This window comes from Panthera tigris, chromosome B1, assembly GCF_018350195.1.
Source record: "Panthera tigris isolate Pti1 chromosome B1, P.tigris_Pti1_mat1.1, whole genome shotgun sequence".
Taxonomy (NCBI): Eukaryota; Metazoa; Chordata; class Mammalia; order Carnivora; family Felidae; genus Panthera; species Panthera tigris.
Genome location: NC_056663.1, coordinates 17,574,780 through 17,598,730, shown reverse-complemented (window position 1 = coordinate 17,598,730; position 23,951 = coordinate 17,574,780). Strand labels below are relative to the sequence as shown.

Here is a 23,951-nt window from a genome sequence, read left to right as displayed (position 1 = left end):
GTGCCCCTCACCTCCTGTGGAGAAACAAAGGCCACACAGCCCAGGGTCGGAATGGCGCTTACCACTCCCACTGGTCAGTAGGGGATCAGGACAGTTTGCCAGCTAGAGGGATGTTGTGGTTGTCCTTAGGCCTGCTTGGTTCTGCAACTCAACTGCGAGAAGGACAGTTTGTTTGTGATTTTTGAAATTCAGTATTTTTTAAGTGTGCAGTTTTACGAGGTAGGGCTTTTCTCATTGTCATAACATGTAATTTGTCAAGAAAACACACACACACACACACACAAACACAAACAATTACCTATTAAAGTACTTGAATGATGCGGACTCGGAGGTGATTTCCCTTTGAAAACACACAATACATTGCATTAGACTTGCAAATGAGGTAACTTCCCATCTCTTCCTGCTTCTACACTTTGGTTGAGTTCTAGCTCTATCCTAAAAACCAGAATGGCAAACCCATAGGATGATTTAGAGTAATGCTTTGTGATGATCTATGTGAACTTCTCTCTCCTTTCTTCTCTTCCTGGATACCCACACCACAACCTCTCCTCACATACTCTTAGAGAAATTGTAAAGTAAAAAGGGCTAGCCTTGAAAACAGTGCATCTGTATAAAAATCAGAATGGAAAACGACTCCATTGATTAACATTGCCAGCCCATCTTTTGTCAAGCGCTGGCTAAGCCATTCGGAATACAAAGTCAAACAATATATAGTCTCAACTCTGAAAATGTGTCTACTTTAGTAGAAGCAGCAGCAAAGCAAATCGTCATTTCAGTGTAGGATAACTGACTTTAGAGGGTAATATGGAAGCACCGAGGAGAAACTTCTCAATTAGATTAGGAGATAAAAGCGGTCTCTTTGAAGAAGTGATGCTCAAACTTTTGAAGCGTTTTGTAGAAGTTAGCTAAATAAGAAGGGAGGAAAAGAGAAGAGCATGAAGAAAGTTTTAAAGGAAAGAAACAGTGTGACCCATTGTTTCCATACCAGAGGTATTTGGGAAAAAGGAACAAATAAAGCGAGGGAAAGAGAGAGGACACTTCTGAAAGACACACAAAAGCCACCAGTCCTAGGCTAAGGAATTTGTTATCCATCAGGCTCTGGAGAAACGTCAAAGGATTTTTATGTAAGTGAATGACATCACTGGACAAATATTTTATAGCAATTGTTCTGACAGCATTCTGAATAATAGTTGAAAAGACAGGCGAGGATTGTAATTAGGTGGCTGATGCAATAATTCAGGCACGCAGGGTGAAATCCTAACTTAAAGTGAGGATGCTGGGATAGAAGAGGTAGGTGGCTAACCTGTTTGAAGACGTTGAATTCATGACTCCATGACTCATTAACTGCAAGAGGTGGGGGAGAGGGAAAAGGTGAAGGTGTCAAATGGGATTCAGGCTTTATCAGTTGGTTGAGTAGTGATACTAGTCATTGACTGAGATAGGAAATTTAAAAGTAACCAATTTTCTAGAAAATTGTTTGAAAATGTTAAGTTTGAGGCTTATATCTACACACACAGTTATATAAATAATATATTCTGAGCAAAAAGTTGGGAGGAGAATACATCCTAAGTTTAATAAGGGTTATCTCCTATTAACATTTGGCAGATTTAGGGATTGGATTTCCTTTTTCCTTGTATTTTTTCTATATTCTAACTTTTACATAATGAATATGTATTACTTTTAATAATAAAACAAAAACTAATAAGAAAGAAAGAAAGGTCAATGTGGTCAAGAGGACCATAGAGCAGTAGACCTAAGGGAAGGAAGCGTCTATTTGTTTGGCAATATAGAAGTCATTTGGCAATTTTACTAGACGTCTCATTCCATGGGTGGAGTTGTAAATGGACTCAGAGGAAAAAGAGATAGAAAGCACGGAGGATGCTTTCAAAGAGGTTGACTGTAAAAGGAAGCAGAAATATGGATGTGAACATGAGGAAGATATCAGTTCAAAGGAATATCTGAAGATAGAATTATCTCCGTGTGTTTACAGCTGACAGGAAAGAGCCAATATAGATTCAAAAGTACAAGACAGGGAAGGGATGACTATTGGAACAGTAACTCTGAAGAGACGTTAAGACATTGAATTCCAATATCAGGTGAAGTAAGAGCCTTAGACTAGAAAAGACTTCAGTTAAGAGGAAATGAGGAAAGCATGGGTAGAAATAGAAATAAAGGAACAAACGTTAAACATTTGCGTTAGCCTCGAACTCTTTCCCAAATCCTATTTAGATAGCAGTAAAGCTAATTAATACATGGCAAGTATAAAAATCCAAAAGGAATGTAAACATCAGCAGTACAATTTTGGAAACTGAAAAGTAGATGAGTGAGTGGTAATTGACTTAGCAGACCTCGTAAAGTAGAGAAAGCTAAAAAATAACCCAATTTACATCTCCCACCTGCGGAAGACCCAAGAATTGGAGGGATCCTCTTACAGAATGCTGGCAGCATAGGGCATTCCTCCAGGCAAGAGTCTGGAAGAGCCTTCCCTGGGGAATCTGGCCCACCTACAAGGGGGAAAAAAAAATTACTGACATTGGGGATTCTACAAGAAAATAGCCAGCCAAATCACCATACAGTGAAACCCACTATCAAGAAAATCCAACCAGCAACATAGAGATGCCCAAAAAGAACACTGACAAACAAACTTGAGATTTAAAATAAGGGGCATCTGGGTGGCTCAGTCAGTTAAATGTCTGACTTTGGCTCAGGTCATGATCTCACAGTTCATGAGTTTGAGCCCCACGTTGGGCTCTGAGCTGACAGTGTAGAGCCTGCTTGGGATTCTCTGTCTCCTCTCTCTGCCCCTACCTCACTCTTTCTCTCTCTCAAAATAAATAAATAAACTTAAAATAAAATAAAATATACCAATAACAATGGAAAACTCAATAGAAAGATTGGAAGAGAAGGTGAAGAAGTCTAGAAATCAGTAGAAATCTAGAAAAACAGAGAAAACAGGGAGGAAAAGAAAAAAGAAGTTAGAGAACTATTTAAGAGAGCCAAAATCTATATAATAAGAGTTCCAGAAAGAGAGAGTAAGTAAGGCAAATGGAATGGAGAAAATCATTAAGCGAATAAGACAAGAACATTTCCCCAGAGCTGAAGGATATGAGTTTCCAGATTAGAAAGACCCAGCAAGTGCCAAGTTGAATGAATGAAAATAGAACCACACCAGTACATTTCATTGGTACATTCGAAGGAGGGGGAGATGGGTGAGAAAAAGGTTCTTTTTTTTGTTTTCCACAGAGCAAAGGAAAAACAGGTCACATAAGAAGGATTAGGGATTTGAGCGGTTTGGACTTCTCAACAGCAATGTTGGAAACTGAAAGCCATGGAAAATGGCTTCGGAATTCTGAGGAAAAACAATTTCCGGCCAAGAATTCGAAACCTGGCCAAACTATCAAGTAAATGTGAGAATACAACATTTTCAGACATGCAAAATCTCAGAAAGGTGATGGCTGCAAAGCAGACATAGCAGTCAGCCAGGCCAGACTGGAACAGGTCAGGGGCTCCACCAAGAGACTTTCCCAAGAAGAGGAAATTAACATTAGAGGTTGAAGGGATTGACTAGGAAGAGGATAGGGGAAGCCAAGTTGATTATTATCAATCCTAAAAACTCAGAGGGATGTGTGTTTTCACTGCCTCCCATTCATGGCTTTGGTGAGGGATGAATTCCCATCCTAGGGTTGTGGGATGGCTGAACACAGCACCGGGCACGTGAGATTGACAACAGTTGATTAATCACAAATAGACCCCGGGGAGGAGGGCACCACCGCCAGGTTGCACTCAGGGACTGTGAGAGGCAGTCTTTGCAGTGTGAAAAGGGGGAGGTGACCCCTCCCTCCCCACACGAGAATGTGATTGGCTTTTTTTTTTAATATGTTTTATTTTATATTTGAGAGAGAGAGGGATTGAGCATGAACAGGGGAGGGCAGAGAGACGGAGACAGAATCCGAAGGAGGCTCCAGGCTCCAAGCCGTCAGCACAGAGCCCGACGTGGGGCTGGAACTCTTGAAGCATGAGATCATGACCTGAGCCAAAGTCAGATCCTTACCCGACTGAGCCACCCAGGTGCCCCTAGAATGTGATTGGCCTTCTTAATAATTCCAAGTGCGGGGCGCCTGGGTGACTGAGTCGGTTAAGCATCCAACTCTTGATTTTGGATCAGGCCATGATCTCACCGTTTGTGAGTTCAAGCCCCACATTAGGCTCTGCTCTGACAGCAGAGACCCTGCTTGGGATTCTCTCACTCTCTCTCTCTTTCTCTCTCTCTCACTCTGTCTTTGTCTCTCAAAAAATAAACAGAGAAAATAAAAAAAATAAAATAATTCCAAGTACTAGCAGGGCACTGAAATTCATTACCAAGGGATAAGCAGGAAGTACACCTGGTCCCCTTGATACGGACAGTTGTTTGGCTAGGGGACCTTCCCCATGAGAGCAGAGTGGGGAAGGGAAACTTGTAGAGAAACCATCTGAGGCCCTCCGGGTTTCACCAGATGTCAAGGCAGCACATAATATTGTGCTTTAATTGTAGGCCTTACACCACAGCATTCAGGAAAGGAAAAGTCATTGTAATATACCTGTGGCTCAGTCGTGATTGGCATTCACATTTTAAAACACATAAATGAATATAACCTGTAGCAGCATGGGGAAGGACAATACGGTCACGTGTTCATGGGGCCGAGGTTTTGCCATGGTGATTAGCTAATTCCTCATGCTTCCTTGGGGAAGGCAATAGAAAGCGGCTGAAGTGGACAGATCGGTGAATGGCAACATATGCGTGATATTTAGGACTATGGATATAAGTGCTCAGAGAGTCAGCTAAAAGTGGGTGCTTCTGGGGAAGAGAAAATTGAGGATAGGAAGATCAGGGGCTGCTGTTTTATTTATTTTTTTTTTTTTTTTCCTGACCTATTTGTCTCTTTAAATTAAGTGCATGAATAGCTCTGAGAAATTTTTTCAAACCTAATTTTTAAAAATTAAAGAAGGTAAGTTTGTAGTCTACAGGAGAGAAAGTTGAAGAACTTCTTGTCTGATGCTTGAAAGGTCCGTTCTGGAGAACCCCGCAGGGGTTCGTGTCCGCCACCCCCAGCTGGTCCACCCTGGGTAAATGAGCCAGCTTCTCCCAGCTTCCGGGGGCCTCCGCCCCAAAGTGGAGACTTCATAACCGTATCCACTGAAGGTTAGATGAGGTGATGTGAATAAAGGACCTGGCACCGTGCCTGGCATACAAGCAGCGCTCAGTTGATGTTAGCAGTGTATTCATCAGGATCAGCTTGATTTTCTCCGCAGAATGCAAAGGAGGGTGTTTTGCGGAAAGGGATGGGGGGGAGGGGGTGGGTCAGGAGTTTGAGGAATGAGGTGAACACGGAAGGCAGTCGAAGGCTCTGGACTAGAACTGACAAGCACTGCTGCGTGGAATCGGGGGCAGCCGTGGGACCTGGAATGCACGGCCACCCGCTGCACCTGCGCCTCTGAGGGCGCAATGCCTGCGGCGGGGTGGGCAGGGCCCTCCAGTGTCGGGATTGATGGGGGCTCGGAGCTTTGCTGAGCAAAGCCGGCAAGGGAGTTAAAAAACAGTGGCAAGAGAGCAATTGACATGATGGACTGGAGAGTTTCGCTGGAAATGGAACCTGGCAAAGGAAGAAGTGACCTGATGGATGGAGCCTGGAAGTTTGCTTGTGGCCAACGAGGATTACAGGGAGGAAGCGGTGCGGTGAACAAGAGGGAAGGGTCCCCGAGTTCAGACGGGACGTCAGAGAGGATGGGGGGGGGGGGTCCCGGTTCCATAGCTCCACGGTATGGGAGGAAATCCACCACACGGAAAAGAACGTTTCTCTATTAGATCCGCGCAACAACCTTAGAAAGAAAGGAGGAAGCAAACAGACATCTGGTGAATACTTACCAGGTCCCTGGATTGATGTTCCCTATTAATCACATTTATTTTTTGCAACAGTCTCATGAGGTAAATAATAGCCCCCATTTTACAAACGAGCAAAACTGTAGCTCAGAGAGATTGAATCCCTGGCTCCAAAGTCAATGTAACTTCCATGGCTGACAGTGAACTCAAAGACAAGCTCTTGGCTCAGCAACTAGCTGGGGAAACCAGGGAAAGAGTCTCTGAGGCTCCATTTCCTCCTAATGAGTGGACTGAGCTAGATATTCTCTATGGCACTTCCTGAATTAATACCCAAATATCCAAGTAACGATGTCAGTGAGCGCCGTTTTCCTCATTTGTCAGGTAGAAGTAACAGAATCTTCCTTACCCACCTCAGATAGTTGTTATGAAGATCAAATAAAATAAATGTATGTGAGAGGGATTTATAAATTAAGACACACTGTATGACTGAGACTTTAAAACATGTAGAAATACGGGGTCGGTGGGGATCAAAGTCATGAGGAAGAAAAATGGGGAGACTGAGATTCAAACAGTATCCACTGAACATCTATTCTCCCACCTACTAGCCGGAGACCTTGGGCAGATTATCGAACACCTCTGTGCTTCTGGAAAATGGAGATTGAAAACTGGACTGCCTCACAGATTTATTGTGAGAATTCTCTAGCACGATGCAAGGGCTGAAAATATTCACTGTTATCATCATTATTACCACTGTTTGCTAGGTGTGTTGTTTTTGCATAAAAATATGTAATTACGCTAAGAAATATGAATCTATATTATATCATGTAATTTATATATATTCTTATATAAAAATGCCTCTCCTGGAAAATATATAATATATATCTTACAGACTATAACAGATAGATAGATAGGTAGATAGATAGATAGATAGATTGCTAGAGGATTAGAAAAATATTCAAAGGGGAAGTATCAGGAGCCTGAAATGGGAATAAAGACAGAGCTTGAAGAAAAAGATCGGAGAACTGGGGACACGTGGACTGCTGCCGACACAAGCCTAATAAAGAGAAATAACAGACCCGTATGTCTGATCTGTGGAGTTCATGAAGTCGGCTCGGCTGCCTGCAGCGTATCAGTCCTCAGAAGTATCAATACTTCTGATGAGTACTTCTGATGAGTACTGATACTCATTCATTCTAGAGCCTGGGGTGTGCTTCCGGTTGTGTTAGGTGTGGGAGAAGAAAAGATAAGCAAGGAAGGTCCCTGCCTTTAGGCGCCTAGTAGAGAAAGAATCCGTTATTTAAACAAATTGCTCGGATACAACATACAAACTCTATTTTTTAAAACAAGATAGTAATAAATGCTAACATACATTGACTGCTTACTGGGAGCCAGGTGCCGTGCAAGTGCTTTATACATATCATCTTCTTAAATCTCCCAGAAAAGCCAGGATTCCGGTTCCAGAGTTGGCACCATGGACACATTACCCTGCCCTGACTAGAAGGACCCAGTCAGGAGGTGGTTGCGGTAATTGAACTGGGAAGGGCAAGGGCCTGAACTAGGGGAGTGGTGGAAGGAACATAAGATGAAGATATGAATTCAAGTTATGTTCAAGGAATTAAAATGGGCAGGTCTTGGCAACCGATTACGTGTGGTGGGTGAAGAGATGCCGGAATTGAAACTTCCAGAGAACTCTGGAGGGGCTTTGGCCAGTGACATGAATCTAGGGGACACAAACATTTGCATGTTTTTAAAAGCTCAAGCTCTTTTTAGAATCCCCAGTACCAGATACTGCTAGTTTCCTACCTACTATCCATGCAGTCATCTTCTTACTGAATAGAACACGCACATTATTAGGTACAGAAAAAGATTCCAGCCACTTTTCCTTCTAGAAGTAGCCAATGAAAAGCTAGAAAAATGCATTGGACACAGCTGCTGGAAAGTTCCTTTGTTCCTCTCCCTTCTTTTCTAAAGAGAACATGGGTATGATGGCTGGAGCTTCAGCAGCCTTTTCTGTGCACCTTGAGGATAAGCACTAATTGCTAAGGATGGAGGAGTTAAAAATACAATAGCCTGGGACACTGATGTCATCGTGGCACCATCACACAGGCCCTGACTGTTCTATTGCTGGCAACTGCCACTAAGTGATATGCCTCACTTCGCCACAAAAACTAAACTCCCATTCTCTCTACCACTCCAGGTCTCTATTCGTTGTAGGGAGCTAGTTGGACTCAAGGCCATCCTCCATGGCAGTCAAGCAGAACTTGGAACGAGAAACCCAAATTCAAAAACAAAGAGGTGGGATTCTCTACTCCCTCGTGGCCTTCCCATGTCTCCCTTTGGCCAGGAGCCCTCGCTCAGTTGAAAATTGGGTTTAGGTTTTGCTGTCAATCAGTTTTCTGTCTTGTGCGACCATGTAGATGCCACCAACTGACAGCAGAAGGAGAGCAAGGGTGTCCAGAAGACAAAGCATTCTGTTTGGAGAAAGTTGCATTTAAGATGATTTAAGGATAGCAAGGTGAAGTGTCTTAGTCCTTCCGGGCTGCTATAACAAATACCATAAACCGGGTGGATTATAAACAAGAGAAGTTTATTTCTCAGAGTTCTGGAGACGAGGAAATCCAAAATCCAGATGTTGACAGATTCAGTGTCTGGTAAGAGCCCATTTCCTGGTTCATAGACCATGTCTTTTCACCCTGACCTCCCATAGCACAAAAGAGGGATCTCTGTAGGGCCTCCTTTATAAAGGAACTAATTCCATTCATGAGGGTTTAGCCTCTCAAAGGCCCCACCTTCTAATAGCATCACCCTGTGGATTAAGATTTCAACATCTGAATTTTAAAGAGACATAAACATTCAGTTCATGGCATGAAGATTTCCAGAAAGGAGTTGGATATTAATCTGAAGCTCAGGAGAAAGGTGTTGGCTGGAGGGCAGGTGGGTGTCTGGAACCATGAACATGGATGGGGTCACTAGGGAGAGTGTTGGAAGGAGAAGAGCAGGCAGTAGGAAGTGAAAGAACACTAGGGATGCCAACGTATAACATGTGGGCAGAGGAGCCCCCAAACGGTGACAGAGGAAGCCCAATTCAGTAAATGAACGCAAACGAGGAAAGAAACGTGTTGTGACGGGCTAGGGAGTCAAAAATGCCAAGAAAGATTCCTTTAGCGAAACCTTCTTTAAAAGGTTCCCCCCCTCCCTAAAATCTTATTTAGATGCAAGCTGTCCTCCACGAGGACTGAGGTATGCTGTCACACAAAGGTTTTTCTGACGCGTAAGGCTTTCCTCAAGTCAAGGGGAAAAAAGTGAGGACCGGTGGAAATCGAAAGAGAGGGCGGTGGAGTAGGAGAGACAGGGAGGAGGAAGGGAGGTAACAGACATTCTCTACCTCTAGCTTCCCACTGTAATTCTGTGAGGCAACAGATTGACCATTGTGCTAGTGTTCCGAGCTCAGTGGACCCTGTTTGCCACGTTCCAGGAGCCTGCTGTGTCAACCAGAAAGCCAAGGGTTCAGTTGTCAGAGTCCTTTAAGATGAAAAAGGTGAGAAAAGCAGGTTAAAGTGTAAGACAGAGTCTCTGAGGCTGTAGATGGCCATTATTTAAAAAGTCCTATCGGAGGCACCTGGGTGGCTCATTCGGTTGAGTGTCAGACTCTTGGTTCTGCCTCAGGTCATGATCTCACAGGTTCGTGGGTTCAGGCCCCACAGTGGGCTCTGGGCTGATGGTATGGAGCCTGCTTGGGATGGTCTCTCTCCTTCACTCTCTGCCCCTCCCCCACTTGTGCTCTCTCTTTCAAAATAAATAAGTACACTTTTTTAAAAAATAAAAAGTAAAAACTCATAACTATCTGGTTCTTAAATTTGTAACAGAATAAATATTTAACTTGCATGGATATTTGTAAAAGATTATCCATTATTTTGGTGCAGTTGTGAGCCACTAGTCCCATCACTTAGTTTAAGAACTGTTTCAGTAAATAATTCGGACTCTTTGAAAACATATCCTTTAAATCAGCTAAGAGTATTTCCATATCCTTTACTAAACCCACTTCCATTGTTACAAAGGAAGCACATCCATGTGTAAAACGTGATTTTGCCTGTTTTTCTTATATAATGTGCATTGTAAACACTAAATCTGTCAGGTGCTCGCTATTCATGCAGGTAGCAAGCTACTCTGTTGACGATTCTTTTGATTGCGAAAATCCTTTCTTTTGAATCAGATGAAATATTTGTTTATTGCTTTAGAGTTTTATTTGTTTGTGTGTTTTCTCAATTTCTATTCCTAAGAGAACTAAAGCTATTTCTGTGAGAAGCTCAACAGTGAATGCCTATAAGATAAGAAATCAGATAAACTATCTTTCTGCTAACTGTCACATTGGGCTTTATTAATATATAGCATGTGTGCAAGGAGGTCTCTGTAAATTCCACTACCTCCAAGATGCATGGAATGTTTACTGAAGGCCTTGCCATTGTGTTCTAACAACTGTGTCTAGTTTTAAAGATTCATTTTCAAACACTAAGATCTTTGGTCATTATAATTGCATTCCATATCTCTGAAGAATGCCAGATTCATAATAGAATAGGGGACGTGTGTCTCGAGGCATGCTCTAAAACAACAATGGAAGAAAGCCCAGAAACAATGTCCTTTTCACGTTGCTTACAAAGCCTAACTGCTCTGTAATCAGGAGCACGGCGAACTTGTAAGAGGAATTGAAACATTGACTGGGTACCTAGAAACTAAAAAGGCCATGAAGGAAGGCTGGCTTGTCAAATGGGATTTCCCTTTTTCCATCTAGGGAACATTTATAATTTTTCCTTGTCCAGATAACACAAAGGCCCTCTGCTTTTCTTCATACATATATTCTGCATTTAGAGGAAAGTTACCTCACCCTTTAGAATTTCTCCCTTTATGTTGTAAATCACAGTGACTGAAGAGGAGTCCTCATCCCCTTTGCATGCCTGAGACCAGATTTTATCAGGAAATGTTTCATCACATTCTTTTCCTGTCATTAGAGTCAATTATCATGTATATTTATGCATTCCTTTGTATGAAAGTGTGGTTTGGGTCTGAAAAGAGCCTGTACAGAAGGGCATTTTTAATTAGACAGCCTTGCGTCTCCTGACTCATAAATGGCTAAATAAAAATTATATAGACCTATACTGGACAAGCTCATAAAAGCAAGTCTCTGCTGCTTAGCCATGCTTAGCTCACTGAGCTGATGAGCGGTCAGCTGTATTCCTTTCCACCTCGCACATCACCAGCCAAACATCCAGCCAGACTCCGATCCCACAGATTATTACTGGTAATGATGTTTAAGGCAAAATTGTTTGAGCATAGCACCCTGAGCTTCTAATTTGGCAGTTAGAGCAATCTTGTCGTGACGTGTAAACTTTGCACTTAATAGGTAAGGTATTTAACACATGAATTATGTGTAGGGCTAAATGCCACGTCGCAGATTTAATGCCTCAAATTGTGTCCGGTCTACGATCGGAAACGAGCATTCCTAAATGTTTGGCCAAAAGACAAAAAAAAAAAAAAAAAAAATTGCTCTTCCCTAGAATCCAGGTAAAGAAGCCTGGCAGATTTCAAAGGCTATACGGTGTTTTCAGAGAGTTGTTTTATTCTTTTAAGGTAAAAAAAAAAAAAAAAAAAAACCAAAAAACAAAAAACTCTCTTTCTTTAAGAGGTATCCAGAACCTTTTGAGAGAGGGTCCAGTTACTAATATTGAAACAAAATGCCCAAACCTTGCCCTGGCGGCGGGGGGGTTGGCATCCAGCGGTCACCCTGCACGGTGGGGGCTCCACCCACCAGACAGACCCACTGCCTTTCAAGCAGCAGTTGAGGACATGAAAGGGCAGGAGCTAGGCACAGGCGGCCAGCCCGTGAGGGGCAAGTAGTCGCTGCGGCTACACCTGCTTTCAAAGGCAACAGCTTTGTCCGGTGTCCTGTGATGTCGATCTTGGCAGTGCGAGCCACGGTGTTCGTGCCTAGCAGCGGCAGCTGGGAGAAGGAAAAACTTCTCCACCAATCTAGGTCTGACTTGGGGTGGGTGGGGGAACTGGCAATAGATAGATTAAAGGGAGAAAGACATATTCTGCTGGCAGGTGGGAGTATCCTACAGAGCATAGCCCCAGGAGCAGCTAGGGGTAAGGGTTTTTATATGGGCTCCTGAAAGCAGGAGGGCATCAACTATAAGTTCCACAGGTATCTTGGACTATCTAGAATAATGAGTAAAATATCTCTGTTGATTCAAACAAATGGCAAATTTTATAAGTAAAAAACAATTAGCCTGTTAACTTACTTAGTTTTCTCTATCGTGAGTCATTTGGAAATTCTGTTTCTTACTATCATGCATCCTGGTGGTTCCTCTGCTACTGTTTCTTTGCATTTCACAAACTGTACTCAGCGATGCTGCACGAAATGCAGTTAATCCCCTGTCTCCGTGTCAGGTCACTGCTCCAGAGCCGCTTAGAAAAATGTTCTTTCATCTATATTCTTACCTTCTAGGACCTGTTGGTAATATTAATACAGCATTTTTGAATTTGGGGATTCTCATTTGTGATGGGTTTGACTTCTTACTGTCAGTTCTAGATCAACTATCTGTAGATAGTTCTGTAGACTTAGTTGCAAGTTGATTGCATTGCTATTCAGTGTCTAAGAGCATCCTGATAGTTGTGCTGACTGATTACTAATATCGTCATTGCAGTCTTTTTAGCGGACCGTCTGAGCATGTGTCATTAGGCAGCAGAATTGAGACAGGTGCATTAGCAACAAAAGCCTTAAGTGTGCTAAAGATTTTATCTGATACTCGTGTCTCAGTACCGTGTTAACCTTGCAAAATGGCACAATTTCTCTCACGCAGTTTTCTAAATGCGTTTCTGTAGCGTCTGAATGTGGCCCTTACTGCCAACCGAATGACTGTCGAGGATGTCTGAGAATGCGGCTTTGTGTGAGAAGAGCTTCTTCTAGGAGTAGAGGAAGTACAGTTTGAAATCGGCTACCAGGTTCCTAATTGCCTCCTTGCATAATGCAAGCTGAATAGACTGAAAAAGCCTTGAGTGTGTTTTTAAAATATCTAAACCATCTCTAAAGCCCAGGCCTGCAGGTTTTGTGCTCGGTCTTGCAGCCCTTCTCTCTGTTGGGTGTCGTTCTGCAATGTACCCACGAGCTTCCCTGGAGGCCTTCAGAGGAGCCGGCCTTCCCGTGCACTCAGGGAGGACAGCAACCCGTTTGATTACATCTGATCTGCCAATGCCACCGGCTCGCTGACCAAACCAACAAACTGCCTCGAATTCCGGCAGAAACTGGAAATGCGCATCTCACATAAATTGGCTTGAGCAAAGAGACTTCTTGGTAAGATGCCTGGAATTGTTGGTACCATGACGTTTGTCTTTTTTTTGTTGAAAGCAGATGTTCACCACAGCACCCTTTCACAGTGTGCTGCGAAGCCAGCTTGCCTGACGCCAGAGAGCATAATCTTTGTGGTTCTACTTTCTTGGCATATTAGCCTTGATTCTATAACAAATAACTTTCCCAAACTACTCATTATTATTCCCTTCTCTCTTCTGGGGAAATGCATTCTTCTTTTCTCCTTTTCCTCCCCACGTAAGATGTATTCTTTCCCCACATGCTTTTCCTTAGTTACGTGAACTGTGTAATTGATTGTGATAATTACGGTGAGCCTCATTTATACTCCTAAAGCCACTCCTATTTTCCTGGCCTTTCAGCTATGATTTTAAAGTTCTTCCCATAGGAAAATGTAAAATTCTTTAATGTATTCTCTGATTTATAGTTGAATATATCGCATACATGAATATCAAAAACTGCCTCACATTATACTCGAGGAATCACAATGGCTAGTTTCTAAGCAAAATATTTTCGGCAACTCGAGATTTATGTTAACTGTAGACAAGTACATGAGTCTTCTTTAACCAACCAAGAAGAATTCATAAAATAACAGAGCTGGATTTTAGAAATTCTCTAAATAATGATTTTCAAATTAAAGTCCTGCAAGTACAAGGAATGCTGTGGCAGTTTCTCTGCAGGAAAGGGCTCAGACCAGGGCTCAGGCGCAGACACACACACACACACACACACACACACTGTGCATGTGCATCCGTGTGCACGCATACACACATATGGCACACTCACACACACTCTCCACACACATACGTCACACACACACTCTGACTTCAAGTAGAGCAGTCTGCTGCTGCTGGGTTTTTACCTATAACATCTGTATAAATGGTTCGCCAGCTGTAGGCATCAGCATAAAAGATCTGATTATTGGGGTACAGTCTCCTCATTGTTCCGAAAAGATAAGAAGTGCCAAATGGCTTAAGTGGTTTAACCAAGGCATTGGTTTTCCGTCTCTTGGTCAAATAACGTCTTCACTCACCTTGCTTTCTTCTTGTATTCTTCTTACTTGTTTATAAAATACAGGACCATTAGGTTTTTTTTTTTTTAATTTAAAGTTACTTTAAGTATTTAAGTAGTTAATTCATAAATAGAGGCAGTTTTAGTTTTATGACATAACCAGAGAGCTCTTTGTCACTTCCCTTACGCACCTAAAACTATCAATATGAACCATAGGAACTAAAAAGGCATAGTTATGTATCCTAGTGTTGACCTCACCAAAATTACAATGCCTTTCTCTCATTTAATATACAGAACAGAAAACTATGAAATACAGGACAAAGAAAAGATGCTATGCAAAAACAGCAAGGTTTCATTCTACTTTTCAAAACAATTTACTGTGCTTCTTTGGCCATTATGCAGAGTTTATCCACATGCTCCTGGAGTCAGTTAATAAAATATATTTGACAGTCCTAAGAAAGGGCAAGTATTTATGATATGCGCTTAAGAAGGTTTTTTGGAGCTGTTAAAGATAGCACCAAAAAAGGATCAGAAATCCCGCTCTTCTATCTAAAAGGATAGGCTTATCTAACATAAATAATTTCAAGAGTCGGTTTTCCTTGACATTTTAACGTAAGAAACTTACAGTAAGAAGATGGCTGTGAAGTTCCCCAAGGATATTAATGTGATTCGACTTCAGTCAGGTCTCTGTTGTGACTTCACACAAACCATTTTTTTCTGTTTTCTTTATTTAAAGAGCAATATTGGGGCGCCTGGGTGGCTCAGTCGGTTGAGCGTCCGACTTGGGCTCAGGTCATGATCTCGTGGTCCGTGAGTTCGAGCCCCGCGTCAGGCTCTGTGCTGCCAGCTCAGAGTCTGGAGCCTGCTTCAGATTCTGTGTCTCCCTTTCTCTCTGACCCTCCCCCATTCATGCTCTGTCTCTCTCTGTCTCAAAAATAAATAAACGTTAAAAAAAAAAAAAACTTAAAAAAAAAATAAAGAGCAATATTAACTAATCTCACAAGATTTCTATGAACAAAAAACTATTACGGTAGCAGAAATCTTATAAAATAAGATGCAAAAGAATGCTATTTAACTGTGAAATTTGAATCATGACAACCACATTCATGGGTGACGATGACCAAAGAAACAGTATTTAACTAAGGAAAAGCGAGAGAGAAACCTGCATCCTCTACATTTTGAGAATGGTTTTTCCAGAATAAGCAGTATGGACTTATATGTACACCCTCACACACATATGTACACATAAATTTTATACATATATATACACATATACATATATGTACACACGCACACACAGGAACTTTGGAACCAGACATGAGTTTCAAACTTAGTTCCACCACTTACAATCTACAGGACGTTAATCAAGTTGTTGAACTTCTTTCACCCAGTTTTCTTTTTAAATGAAGTGTATACAATTTAATAGTTGTAAGTGTTAAATACAACTGGATGAGAAACTTTAGATAATGCATCTGGCACGTAGTAAACACACTGTTTTCCTAAACAATCTGGAAAAAAAAAAGACAAAACACGGAAGAAGACTTATATGTTAGTAACTTTCAGGATCCTTCAAAAGCACTTGTTCTGTGATTGCAGCCAGCTTCTCCACATGTCTTACAGCAAGCTTAGCACTCTCAGAGATGTGGTGATATTTTGATACAAATCTTGACTTTAATATAATTGTTTTTCCAGTATGTGTTTTGACTTAGTACAGACTCATAAAAATGGATTGAATGAAAATCAGGCAAAACAATTTACCTGGAGGCAGATCTCCAAGAAGACTATGTTTGAACAAACTGCAATTCTCAATATATATTTGTAATATCACGAGTAAATGAATCTGATGGCATGAAGAGTTTCCTATGAATCAAAGTTAAACAGAGAAAGATCATGGTTTATGACATGTTTAATGTGATTATTGTTACTATTGTCTCTTAAAATCTACCCACTCTGATCAATTCTCTGTCCAATCTTCCCTTAAAGTATGATCTTCTCTCCTGAGGCAGTGACTTCTTTCTTCCTATGCTAGATTTTTCTTCTTTTGCTTCTGTGTGTTTACACTATTTTGACATTAAAAACCTGTACTTCCTAAAGGACATTAAATCATCCCCAAATCTGTTAGGGCTGTGTGGAATGGATAAACTTAACTGGGAATAATGAAATCATTCATTTGATTTGGGTAAATGTTAAAGATTTGGAACCCTTCTGTCATTAAAATCCCATTTGCAGGCCACATTGAAAAATGCTACATAAAGCCAGGGCTAAAGGGCCTGGACTCTTGTCTCTCTGTTCCCACCTCATTCATATTCATCTCCTTCCCCATCAACTACCACGGTCCCCACCAAGGTGGCGCTGAGGGTTCCACAGAGCACCATTCGAAACTGTAGATCACTGTGAAAATGGCCTCTTTATAATCTGTCTGGGAAAAGGATGACTTCTGTTTTCTGGCAGCAGAAAGAATTCTGCATAAAGAGTAATTGCTGAGCTCACAAGAGGTAAAAGAAATCTCCAAGAGGTTCCCCAAACCCCTCAAAGTGAAAGGAAACTGGAGTGGTCAGTGAGGGGCCGAGAGAAGAGCAGTGTTAACCTGCCTGCAGGTGCCCGGTTCATCTCTGTGGCCAGGAAGAGGCTTAGACCGGCATGGCAGCGGTAGGGAGGCTGAAGCCCGGACTGATGGAACCACGGGACTTGGCAGGGTCTAGATAATATTAAACTGAGAAAGAGAGAGAGAGAGAGAGAGAGAGAGAGAGAGAGGGGGGGAGAGAGAGAGAGAGAGGGAAACATACCTTGTACATTTTGAGAATGTGTTTTCTAAAGAAGTTAGAATGTATAGTGCCCCCTGAATCTTACTAACAGCAAATGCAAATCCTCTCAGGAAAAACTTTAGATAATGCATCTGGCACTTAGTAAACAGGCCAAAAAAAAAAAAGTTACATGATACGTTAGTGAGTTTCAGATTTTGCAAAAGAACATGTTCTATAATCGCAGCAAGCTTCTCCATATGTCTTACAGCAAGTTTAACTGTCAGTTAAATTCTCTTAACTCCCAGGTTACCCTGGAGTAAAATCGACAGCATGAATTTACAATGAAAGATCAGCATACGCACGTGGGGAAAAAAATCACCTTGAAGTCAGCAGAAACAGCCAATTTAGACCTTTAAAGTCTTCAGGTATGGGAGTATTAGAATTCTTTCTACTTGTTTTGAATTATTGAGCAAGACCAAAATTACCAGGCATGTTGGAAAAGTGCTCCGGAAGGAATTATAGAAATAAAAAAATTAAAAAATATCAGATTAAAAGCTCATTTGACAGATTAAATAGAAAACAGATATAGATGAGTTGAGATCAGTGGACTAGGGGTGAAAAAAGCTTATGAATCAAGAAGAATGCAGACAAGTGAGTCTCAGAGATGGAAGACACAAAAAGAGGTTAAGACATAGGAAGCGTAGAAGGAAGTCTGTATGTGTCTAACTGGATCGTTTGAATGAGGAACTAAAAAGGATGGAAAAGAACAATGTGTAAGATAAATATCATGGAAGCTCGCAATTCACAAAACAGAACACAGTGTTTGCCTACCAAAGTAAATTAAAAAGAAGCCAGCACCTAGAGACCATGAACCATCAAGGATAAAAACATGAAGAAATTTCAAGTGAGAATTGTGTACTCAGCAAAATTGCTTTTTAAGAACAAAGGTGATATATTAAAAAAAACTTATAAATTAATAAGAAAAAAATTAAAAGTGAGCAAAACATGTGAGCAGGCAGTTCACAAAAGAATTTCCAAATGGCCGTTAAGAATACAAAAGATGTTCATCAATCTTTTGTTACTAGGAGAATGCAAATTAAAACTACACCGAAATCCCACCACATCCATATCAGAACGGCATATTAAAAAGATAAACAGTGCCAAGTGTTGGCAAGAGTAAGAAGATGACTTAAACTTATTTATTTATTTTTAATTTTTTTTATTTTTGAGAGACAGAGCGTGAGCAGGGGAGGGGGAGAGAGAAAGAGGGAGACACAGAATCCGAAGCAGGCTCCAGGTTCCGAGCTGTTTGTTAGCACAGAGCCCAACGCGGGGCTCGAACTCACGAACTGCGAGACCATGACCTGAGCCGAAGTCAGACACTCAACCAACTGAGCCACCCAGGCGCCCCCAACTTAAACTCTTATTACTGCTTCTATGATATGAGTTAGTATAATAATTTTAGCACACTCTGTGGCAATACCTACTAAAAGTAAACATATATATAAAATATTTATATATATTTAAATATATTAACTAAGAACTCCTTTCCTATTATATCTATTACCCAGCAATTCCATTCCTAAATATATACATAAAAGAAATAAGGGCTTATGGTCCCTAAAGATATATAGAAAAAGTTTTCAGCAACTTAATTCATAATAGCCAAAGAAGTTCAAACAAATCAAATATCAATCAACAATAGAATGAATAAAGTATGACAATTGCATATAATGCAATTCTGTACAACAGTGAAAAGGGATGAGTTACAGCTACATGGAATGATAGGAATGAATCACATAGACAAAATTTTGAATAAAATAAGCCATACTAAAAAAAAAAAGAATATACATTATAAAATTATCTTAATGTGAAGTTTTAAAACTAATCTACAATAATAAATGTCAAAACAGTACTTTTGGAGTATACTAAATGGAAACAAGAAGAATGAGCCTGCCAGGTGGTTGGAAATATTCTATATCTTGATTTGGAGGGTGGTTAAATGTGTGTGTGTGTGTGTGTGTGTGCGTGTGCGTGTGTGCGTGTGCATGTGTACATGCAAAATTTTAATGGATATATTTATATGTGCAAAATTTATTTAGCTGTATATATAAAATTTATATGCCTAACTACATATGACTTATACATCAATAAATTTTTTAAGTTACCGTAGGTGAAATGAAAGCATTTTCAGATTTTAAAAAATGAGAAATTTTTTAAACCTCAAACAGATCTATGCTGAAAAAGAAAGGAGAGTGAAAGTTGAAGAGAGAGAAAGATTACTCCAAAAGGATGGTCTGATATCAAAGAAGTAATGGGAAGCAAAAGAGAAGTCAATATGTGAATAAATACAAAGAGGTATTGTCTCTATAAAACATGTTGCAAGTTTATGGGGTTTTAAAAAAGAGAATTAAAATTTTGACAAAATAGAATAAAAGCTGCAATGAAGTAATTTGAGTTAAATTGTTAAATTGTTCTAATCCCCTGAGAATGGGATTATTTTATTATGCATGGCAATATTTGAGAAGTAATTATGAAAATAATAGAAATAAGGTGTTTAATTTTCAAAAATAACTCACTTAACTGATTTAACAAACAAGAAATATAGAAGAAGCAGGGAATCTAGAAATCCTAAAAAAAGAGTAAAGCAATTTTAAAATATCCATAATGAAAACGAATGTAGTGCTCGCTTCGACAGCACATATACTGAAAATTAATGTAAATAAATTTGACATGGCAGTTGAAAGAGATTGCCAGATTGCTTGGAAAAAAAAATACCTATAACCTAATGACATGTAAAGTTTATAAATGAAGAAAAAGATGACCGTTTAAATTCTAAACTAAAGAAGACATTATCAGAAAAAAATAGATTAAGATAAAAAACATTTCAGGGATAGAGAAGGTCATTATGTGATCATAAAAGTCTCAGTTCACCCAGAATGATAATTATAAATTTATACACATCTACTAATATAGCAGGTGAAATTTAATAGAACTATAGGATGAAACTGGTAATGCCATCATCGGATGGGAGGTTTCAACACACTTCTTTCACTTGGGTCGAGAGAAAAAAATTAAGATGGAAAAGAATGTACGACACAGTTAACCGAACCTCCACCCCCAAACTGGAAAATAAGTATTTTTCTCATGCACAATGCAAAATTCACTGCATAACTGACCATAAATAATATCTCAAAAATTTTGAAATATTGGTTTATGTTATGGGCTCATTCACTTTAGACAATGCAAATTAACTAGGTGTCATTAACAAAATATAAAGAAAAAAAAAAGCCAGTTTGTCAAACACACTACCAAAGAACTCAGTTGTCAAAGGTGAAATCAGAATAGATACTTAAAAGGCTCAAAACTGAGATGTATTGTGGAATATAGCAGAAATGGTACTTTGAAAAATAACAGCTTACATTATATTTATTTTTTTTTTAATTTTTTTAACGTTTTATTTTTATTTTTGAGACAGGGAGAGACAGAGCATGAACGGGAGAGGGGCAGAGAGAGAGGGAGACACAGAATCGGAAGCAGGCTCCAGGCTCCGAGCCATCAGCCCAGAGCCCGACGTGGGGCTCGAACCCGCGGACCACGAGATCGTGACCTGAGCCGAAGTCGGACGCCCAACCGACTGAGCCACCCAGGCGCCCCAGCTTACATTATATTTAAAAAAAGAAGAAAAGCTAAAAATTAATGAGCCACATGCCCAAATTAGCAAAATATTGGAAAGAGTTTGGAGTTAGAAAATAATAAATCAACAAAATTACTAAAAGATAAAATATGGGGCACCTGGCTGGCTGAGTCGGTATAGCATGCGACTCTTGATCTTGGAGTTGTGAGTCTGAGCCCCACAATGCATGTAGAGATTACTTTAAAAAAAAAGAAGATCAACAAAGCCAAAAGTTGGACTTTGCAAAAACTAATAAACTTCCAACACAACTATAAGGAAAAGGTGAGAAGGCACAAAAAATGTTTGGAATAAAAGTAAGAAGATAGCAAAAGTTCCAGGAGAATATGAAAAAAAAAAATATGCCAAAAAATTTGGAAACTTTGATGAAATGAATACATGTCTAGAGAATTTTTCCTAACAAATCAGACTCGGGGAGATCTACAATACCCAAAGACTTCTCTAACAATTAAAGAAATTGAATCAGTGGCTAAAAAAATAATAATAATTCTTTAACAACACTGAGTCCAAATGCTTTAACAGTCAAAATCTACCAAGTCCTCAAGGTCTTTCCAATCTTAAAAAATATCTTTCACATTATAGCAAGGAAGGAATTACCAACCAACTCATTCTGCAAAGTCCATATAGCTTTGACAACAAAATCACACAATAACTGTAAGAGAAAGAGAAAGGAAATTACAAGCCAATTTCTTTCATGAATGTAGATGCAATTAGCCTATTCAAAATCATAGCAAATCAAACCCAGTTATATATAATAATAATAATAATAATACACCATGACCAAACTGGGCTTATTTCAGAAATGCAAGGTTCATTTCAAAGTAGTAAATGTATAAACATCATTATCTTGTTAAATTAAGATCGTATCAAGAGAAACAGAAAAAGCATTAGATATAAATTAATATTAAATCATGACTTTAAAAAATTTTAAGATGCAACAAAAGTGCACATTATCAACCTAAAAACAGAGTATCTATCAAAATCCTACAGAAAACATCATATTTAATAGTAAAAATATTAGAAACCTACTTTTAAAACTTAGGAAAAAGCAGGTGCCTAATTTCACCACTCTTATTCAATACTGGAGCTAGAGAAGTAAGACAAATAAAGAAATAAAAGATATAAAGGCAGATAAAATGCATAAAGAAGAGTCACTATTTACAGAAAAAATGTGTTTGTCTACATGAAAATCCCCAAAAGACATACAGATAGGTTTAATTGGATGAGAGAGTTTAGCAAAGAGACTGGATATGAGATCAATATGCATAATTAAACTCATCTCTGTACATTAGCAATTAATGTAATTATTAGAAAATATTGTGAAAAAAAGACACTATCTGCAATAGCAATAAAAATATGATAACCTAGCGGCGCCTGGGTGGCTCAGTCAGTTAAGCATCTGACTTCGGCTCAGGTCATAATCTCGTGGTCCATGGGTTGGAGCCCCACATGGGGCTCTGCACTGACAGCTCAGAGCCAGGACCCTGCCTAGGATTCTGTCTCCCTATCTTTCTGCCCCTCCCACACTCATGCTCTGTCTCTCTCTCTCTCTCTCTCTCTCTCTCAAAAACAAATAAACATTAAAAAAAATATTTAAAAAAAAGAGAAAACCGTTTAAAAGAAAATATGATAACCTAAAAAAAGGTCTAACAAAAGATACACAGAGATGTATACAGAATGTTATTAATCTGTATTAAAAGTCACTCAAGAAAACATAATTAAAAGAAGTTTGATTCAGTCTGGGTCTCTCCACCCCCTAAAGGTAGAAACCTGAGAAAAAGCCTTTTGTAAAAGTCGTTTATTAGTCTGATTTTACAGGAGGGAATGAGGGATAAAGGAAGTTAAACAGGGAAGGAGAGAGAATCAATGCAAGTTTGCATTACTGAATTACTGAGTTGGCTGTTGCTATAGGCAACTGGATATTTACTGCCATGTAGTCATCTGAAAAGCTTTATGAAAAGGGTCTCATAACTCCCTTCCTTGTGAATGAAGGCAGTTGCATCTATTGATTCCCATTCTCCAGCGATCAAGGGTTGCCTAACAGGGTATGAACCACCCCATCTTCCAGGATGTGACATGTATGTTCTGAGTGGTTTCCCGCAAACATCTTACAATAAAAAAGACCCTGCCTAGAAAGCAAAAAGACTTGACAGAAGTTTAGGGCGAGGTGAGGCACTGTCCTATCCACATATGTGAAGCTAGTTGAAGTTGGCATGGAATTGGTCACTGCAGCCGTGTCTAGAATGAGAGAACTTGCAGAGGTGTACAAGAAGTATCCAAGACAGAGACGGATAAATACCATGCTCATGGACAGGAAGACTTAATATTGTAAATATGTCAATTCTTTCCACACCGTTTCAGATCAACATCTGAAACTTTTTTTCCTATAAACTTTGCAAGCCCATTCTAAAAATTATATGGAAGACCAAAGGGTCTACAATAGACTAGACATTTCTAAAGAAGAATACATAAGGGGTACTTGCCTTACCAGGTATCCAGACTTATAAATGTGACGTTATAAAGATAATGTGACTCTGGCACGCAAACAGACAGATTGACCAATGGAAAGGAAAACAGATGCCAGAAGCCTATCACACATGTGGAAACTTGATATTTGACTGATATCAGACATCCTGTAGACTACTTGGGGAGAGATTAATAAATGATGCCTGGGTAATTGGTAATCAATTCTCATTTATTAAAGACTTAACTGCAAAAGGCCAATTTCTAGATCTTTTAGTAGTAGATAGAGGACAATATTGTTAGTCTCTTTGGGAGGAGAAGAGTTTCTTACACAAAACTATGAAGGAAAAGTAATTGATAAAATAAACTAAATTAATGCTAAGAGTAGCTGTTAACCAAAATATACCATAAGGTGAAAACACTAAACCATATTTAAGGTCTAAGCTTCCAAGCTTGGAGTGAAAGAGAAGTTTTCTAAGAATGAAGGAGGTGACTTCCACAAATTTCCACAGCTTGAAGGTCTGTCTGAAGCTTTGGGAAAAATTTGGGGGGAAGCCCAATGAAGAAGTTTTATTTTCATTCCTGGGGACTCAGGGGCCAACCTGGATATCCTATCCAGAGAAAAGGATAAGAACCAGATGGTGAAGGCACTTTCATTGGATGATTCTCTGGACAAAAAACAAGAAAATTTCCAAAAACACCTAAGAAAGAACATCAAGTTGTAAGAGTTGAGTTTCTCAATTTATTTATTGGGCCATTGAGGGAGGGATTATTGAGGGAAAAAAAAAAGTGTTCCATTTCATGACAGAAAGAAACCCAGGA

General features: G+C 39.8%; 1 long non-coding RNA gene across 4 annotated transcripts in view; it reads left to right on the top strand.

Annotated features, from left to right (window-relative positions):
* Positions 1-9,197: 9,197 nt before the first annotated feature.
* The window catches only part of LOC122237846, a 122,262-nt gene continuing 107,508 nt past the window's right edge, over positions 9,198-23,951 (top strand). Inside the window, exons 1-3 of one of the 4 annotated variants that reach the window (XR_006216520.1) lie at positions 9,198-9,395; positions 17,278-17,397; positions 19,204-19,330. This is a non-coding gene — a long non-coding RNA (uncharacterized LOC122237846). The remainder of the gene's footprint in view (positions 9,396-17,277; positions 17,398-19,203; positions 19,331-23,951) is intronic. The other 3 variants (XR_006216517.1, XR_006216519.1, XR_006216518.1) reach the window with 3 other exon arrangements.